The sequence below is a fragment of the Procambarus clarkii genome, chromosome 1 (genome assembly GCF_040958095.1).
Source record: "Procambarus clarkii isolate CNS0578487 chromosome 1, FALCON_Pclarkii_2.0, whole genome shotgun sequence".
NCBI classification, from domain to species: domain Eukaryota; kingdom Metazoa; phylum Arthropoda; class Malacostraca; order Decapoda; family Cambaridae; genus Procambarus; species Procambarus clarkii.
The window spans coordinates 20,148,782-20,154,981 of NC_091150.1; positions in this window are offsets into that span (position 1 = coordinate 20,148,782).

Here is a 6,200-nt window from a genome sequence, read left to right on the forward strand (position 1 = left end):
CACCTCCTGTCCGCCCTCCTGACCACACCTCCTGCCCGCCCTCCTGACCACACCTCCTGCCCGCCCTCCTGACCACACCTCCTGCCCGCCCTCCTGACCACACCTCCTGCCCGCCCTCCTGACCACACCTCCTGCCCGCCCTCCTGACCACACCTCCTGCCCGCCCTCCTGACCACACCTCCTGCCCGCCCTCCTGACCACACCTCCTGCCCGCCCTCCTGACCACACCTGCCCGCCCTCCTGACCACACCTCCTGCCCGCCCTCCTGACCACACCTCCTGCCCGCCCTCCTGACCACACCTCCTGCCCTCCCCCCTGACCACACCTCCTGCCCGCCCTCCTGACCACACCTCCTGCCCGCCCTCCTGACCACACCTCCTGCCCGCCCTCCTGACCACACCTCCTGCCCGCCCTCCTGACCACACCTCCTGCCCGCCCTCCTGACCACACCTGCCCGCCCTCCTGACCACACCTCCTGCCCGCCCTCCTGACCACGCCTCCTGCCCGCCCTCCTGACCACACCTCCTGCCCGCCCTCCTGACCACACCTCCTGCCCGCCCTCCTGACCACACCTCCTGCCCGCCCTCCTGACCACACCTCCTGCCCGCCCTCCTGACCACACCTCCTGCCCGCCCTCCTGACCACACCTCCTGCCCTCCCCCCTGACCACACCTCCTGCCCGCCCTCCTGACCACACCTCCTGCCCGCCCTCCTGACCACACCTCCTGCCCTCCCCCCTGACCACACCTCCTGCCCGCCCTCCTGACCACACCTCCTGCCCTCCCCCCTGACCACACCTGCCCGCCCTCCTGACCACACCTCCTGCCCTCCCTCCTGACCACTCCTCCTGCCCGCCCTCCTGACCACACCTCTTCCCTCCCTCCTGACCACACCTCCTGCCCGCCCTCCTGACCACACCTCCTGCCCGCCCTCCTGACCACACCTCCTGCCCTCCCTCCTGACCACACCTCCTGCCCGCCCTCCTGACCACACCTCCTGCCCGCCCTCCTGACCACACCTCCTGCCCTCCCTCCTGCCCTCCCTCCTGACCACACCTCCTGCCCTACCCCCCTGACCACACCTCCTGCCCTACCCCCTGACCACATCTCCTGCCCGCCCTCCTGACCACACCTCCTGCCCTCCCTCCTGACCACACCTCCTGCCCTACCCCCTGACCACACCCTGCCCTACCCCCTGATCACACCTCCTGCCCTCCCTCCTGACCACACCTCCTGCCCTCCCTCCTGACCACACCTGCCCTACCCCCTGACCACACCTCCTGCCCTACCCCCTGACCACACCTCCTGCCCTACCCCCTGACCACACCTCCTGCCCTCCCTCCTGACCACACCTCCAGCCCTCCCTCCTAACCACACCTCCTGCCCTCCCTCCTGACCACACCTCCTGCCCTACCCCCTGACCACACCTCCTGCCCTCCCCCCGACCACAACTGCCCTCCCTCCTGACCACACCTCCTGCCCTCCCTCCTGACCACACCTCCTGCCCGCCCTCCTGACCACACCTCCTGCTCTCCCTCCTGACCACACCTCCTGCCCTCCCTCCTGACCACACCTCCTGCCCTCCCTCCTGACCACACCTCCTGCCCTCCCTCCTGACCACACCTCCTGCCCGCCCTCCTGACCACACCTGCCCTCCCTCCTGACCACACCTCCTGCCCTCCCCCCCTGACCACACCTCCTGCCCTCCCTCCTGACCACACCTCCTGCCCTCCCTCCTGACCACACCTCCTGCCCTCCCTCCTGACCACACCTCCTGCCCGCCCCCCTGACCACACCTCCTGCTCTCCCTCCTGACCACACCTCCTGCCCTCCCTCCTGACCACACCTCCTGCCCTACCCCCTGACCACACCTCCTGCCCTCCCTCCTGACCACACCTCCTGCCCTACCCCCTGCCCACACCTCCTGCCCTCCCCCCTGACCACATCTCCTGCCCTCCCCTCTGACCACACCACCTGCCCTGCCCCCTGACCACACCTCCTGCTCTCCCTCCTGACCACACCTCCTGCCCTCCCTCCTGACCACACCTCCTGCCCTCCCCCCTGACCACACCTCCTGCCCTCCCTCCTGACCACACCTCCTGCCCTACCCCCTGACCACACCTCCTGCCCTCCCTCCTGACCACACCTGCCCTACCCCCTGACCACACCTCCTGCCCTCCCCCCTGACCACATCTCCTGCCCTCCCCTCTGACCACACCACCTGCCCTGCCCCCTGACCACACCTCCTGCTCTCCCTCCTGACCACACCTCCTGCCCTCCCTCCTGACCACACCTCCTGCCCTCCCCCCTGACCACACCTGCCCTCCCTCCTGACCACACCTCCTGCTATCCCTCCTGACCACACCTCCTGCCCTCCCTCCTGACCACACCTCCTGCCCTCCCTCCTGACCACACCTGCCCTCCCTCCTGACCACACCTGCCCGCCCTCCTGACCACACCTCCTGCCCTCCGTCCTGACCACACCTCCTGCCCTCCCTCCTGACCACACCTCCTGCCCTCCCTCCTGACCACACCACCTGCCCGCCCTCCTGACCACACCTCCTGCCCTCCCTCCTGACCACACCTCCTGCCCTCCCTCCTGACCACACCTCCTGCCCTCCGTCCTGACCACACCTCCTGCCCTCCGTCCTGACCACACCTCCTGCCCTCCCTCCTGACCACACCTCCTGCCCTCCCTCTTAACCACACCTCCTGCCCTCCCTCCTGACCACACCTCCTGCCCTCCCCCCTGACCACACCTCCTGCCCTCCGTCCTGACCACACCTTCTGCCCTCCCTCCTAACCACACCTCCTGCCCTCCCTCCTGACCACACCTCCTGCCCTCCGTCCTGACCACACCTCCTGCCCTCCGTCCTGACCACGCCTCCTGCCCTCCCCCCTGACCACACCTCCTGCCCTCCGTCCTGACCACACCTGCCCTCCCTCCTAACCACACCACCTGCCCTCCCTCCTGACCACACCTCCTGCCCTCCGTCCTGACCACACCTTCTGCCCTCCGTCCTGACCACACCTCCTGCCCTCCCTCCTGACCACACCACCTGCCCGCCCTCCTGACCACACCTCCTGCCCTCCCTCCTGACCACACCTCCTGCCCTCCCTCCTGACCACACCTCCTGCCCTCCCTCCTGACCACACCTCCTGCCCTCCCTCCTGACCACACCTCCTGCCCTCCGTCCTGACCACACCTCCTGCCCTCCCTCCTGACCACACCTCCTGCCCTCCCTCCTGACCACACCTCCTGCCCTCCCTCCTGACCACACCACCTGCCCTCCCTCCTGACCACACCTCCTGCCCTCCCCCCTGACCACACCTCCTGCCCTCCCTCCTGACCACACCTGCTCTCCCTCCTGACCACACCTCCTGACCACACCTCCTGCCCTCCCTCCTGACCACACCTCCTGCCCTCCCCCCTGACCACACCTCCTGCCCTCCCTCCTGACCACACCTCCTGCTCTCCCTCCTGACCACACCTCCTGCCCTCCCTCCTGACCACACCTGCCCTCCCCCCTGACCACACCTCCTGCCCTCCCCCCTGACCACACCTCCTGCCCTCCCCCCTGACCACACCTCCTGCCCTCCCTCCTGACCACACCTGCTCTCCCTCCTGACCACACCTGACCACACCTCCTGCCCTCCCCCCTGACCACACCTCCTGCCCTCCCCCCTGACCACACCTCCTGCCCTCCCTCCTGCCCTCCCCCCTGACCACACCTCCTGCCCTCCCTCCTGACCACACCTCCTGCCCTCCCTCCTGACCACACCTGCTCTCCCTCCTGACCACACCTCCTGACCACACCTCCTGCCCTCCCCCCTGACCACACCTCCTGCCCTCCCCCCTGACCACACCTCCTGCCCTCCCTCCTGACCACACCTCCTGCCCTCCCTCCTGACCACACCTGCTCTCCCTCCTGACCACACCTCCTGACCACACCTCCTGCCCTCCCCCCTGACCACACCTCCTGCCCTCCCCCCTGACCACACCTCCTGCCCTCCCCCCTGACCACACCTCCTGCCCTCCCTCCTGACCACACCTCCTGCCCTCCCCCCTGACCACACCTCCTGCCCTCCCTCCTGACCACACCTGCTCTCCCTCCTGACCACACCTCCTGACCACACCTCCTGCCCTCCCCCCTGACCACACCTCCTGCCCTCCCCCCTGACCACACCTCCTGCCCTCCGTCTTGACCACACCTCCTGCCCTCCCTCCTGACCACACCTGCTCTCCCTCCTGACCACACCTCCTGCCCTCCCTCCTGACCACACCTCCTGCCCTCCCTCCTGACCACACCTCCTGCCCTCCGTCTTGACCACACCTCCTGCCCTCCCTCCTGACCACACCACCTGCCCTCCCTCCTGACCACACCTCCTGACCACACCACCTGCCCTTCCTCCTGACCACACCACCTGCCCTTCCTCCTGACCACACCTGCCCTCCCTCCTGACCACACCTGCCCTCCCTCCTGACCACACCTCCTGCCCTCCCTCCTAACCACACCTCCTGCCCTCCCTCCTGACCACACCTCCTGCCCTCCCCCCTGACCACACCTCCTGCCCTCCCCCCTGACCACACCACCTGCCCTCCCCCCTGACCACACCTCCTGCCCTCCCTCCTGACCACACCTGCCCTCCCTCCTGACCACACCTGCCCTACCCCCTGACCACACCTCCTGCCCTCCCTCCTGACCACACCTCCTGCCCTCCCTCCTGACCACACCTGCCCTACCCCCTGACCACACCTCCTGCCCTCCCTCCTGACCACACTTCCTGCCCTCCCCCCCTGACCACACCTCCTGCCCTCCCTCCTGACCACACCTCCTGCCCTCCCTCCTGACCACACCTGCCCTACCCCCTGACCACACCTCCTGCCCTCCCTCCTGACCACACCTGCTCTCCCTCCTGACCACACCTCCTGACCACACCTCCTGCCCTCCCTCCTGACCACACCTCCTGCCCTCCCTCCTGACCACACCTGCTCTCCCTCCTGACCACACCTCCTGACCACACCTCCTGCCCTCCCCCCTGACCACACCTCCTGCCCTCCCTCCTGACCACACCTGCCCTACCCCCTGACCACACCTCCTGCCCTCCCTCCTGACCACACTTCCTGCCCTCCCCCCCTGACCACACCTCCTGCCCTCCCTCCTGACCACACCTCCTGCCCTCCCTCCTGACCACACCTGCCCTACCCCCTGACCACACCTCCTGCCCTCCCTCCTGACCACACCTGCTCTCCCTCCTGACCACACCTCCTGACCACACCTCCTGCCCTCCCTCCTGACCACACCTCCTGCCCTCCCTCCTGACCACACCTGCTCTCCCTCCTGACCACACCTCCTGACCACACCTCCTGCCCTCCCCCCTGACCACACCTCCTGCCCTCCCTCCTGACCACACCTCCTGCCCGCCCTCCTGACCACACCTCCTGCCCTCCCTCCTGACCACACCTCCTGCCCTCCCCCCTGACCACACCTCATGCCCTCCCTCCTGACCACACCTCCTGCCCTCCCTCCTGACCACACCTGCTCTCCCTCCTGACCACACCTCCTGACCACACCTCCTGCCCTCCCCCCTGACCACACCTCCTGCCCTACCCCCTGACCACACCTCCTGCCCTACCCCCTGACCACACCTCCTGCCCTCCCCCCTGACCACACCTCCTGCCCTCCCTCCTGACCACACCTCCTGCCCTCCCTCCTGACCACACCTCCTGCCCTCCGTCTTGACCACACCTCCTGCCCTCCCTCCTGACCACACCACCTGCCCTCCCTCCTGACCACACCTGCCCTCCCTCCTGACCACACCTCCTGACCACACCACCTGCCCTTCCTCCTGACCACACCACCTGCCCTTCCTCCTGACCACACCACCTGCCCTTCCTCCTGACCACACCTGCCCTCCCTCCTGACCACACCTGCCTTCCCTCCTGACCACACCTGCCCTCCCTCCTGACCACACCTCCTGCCCTCCCTCCTGACCACACCACCTGCCCTTCCTCCTGACCACACCTCCTGCCCTTCCTCCTGACCACACCACCTGCCCTCCCTCCTGACCACACCTCCTGCCCTTCCTCCTGACCACACCTCCTGCCCTCCCTCCTGACCACACCTGCCCTCCCTCCTGACCACACCTCCTGCCCTCCCTCCTGACCACACCTGCCCTCCCTCCTGACCACACCTCCTG